The sequence below is a fragment of the Etheostoma spectabile genome, chromosome 6 (genome assembly GCF_008692095.1).
Source record: "Etheostoma spectabile isolate EspeVRDwgs_2016 chromosome 6, UIUC_Espe_1.0, whole genome shotgun sequence".
Taxonomy (NCBI): domain Eukaryota; kingdom Metazoa; phylum Chordata; class Actinopteri; order Perciformes; family Percidae; genus Etheostoma; species Etheostoma spectabile.
In genome coordinates this window covers 5,315,163-5,315,382 of record NC_045738.1, presented here as the reverse complement: position 1 = coordinate 5,315,382, position 220 = coordinate 5,315,163, and the positions used below count along the sequence as shown (strand labels likewise).

Below are 220 nucleotides of genomic sequence, written 5' to 3'. Positions count from 1 at the left end.
ACTGCTCCTCAGATCTCTGCAGGGTAAAAGACAGCTAGCTAGACTATCTGTCAAATCGGAGTTTTCTGTTGCCCGACTAAAACAACTTTTGAGTGTACACATGTTCCACCAAAACAAGTTCCTCCCCACGGATATTTTGGAGCGGCATCATTGCTTTGTACGGCACTTAGCGCCGCCCAAGACGATTGCGATCGGTTTAAAGAAATGCCAATAAACCAGA

At 45.9% G+C, this 220-nt stretch overlaps 1 protein-coding gene across 2 annotated transcripts in view; it reads right to left on the bottom strand.

Moving 5' to 3' along the window:
• cdcp1a (CUB domain containing protein 1a) overlaps positions 1 to 220 on the bottom strand; it is a 5,651-nt gene that overhangs the window by 2,143 nt on the left and 3,288 nt on the right. The window lies entirely within an intron of this gene.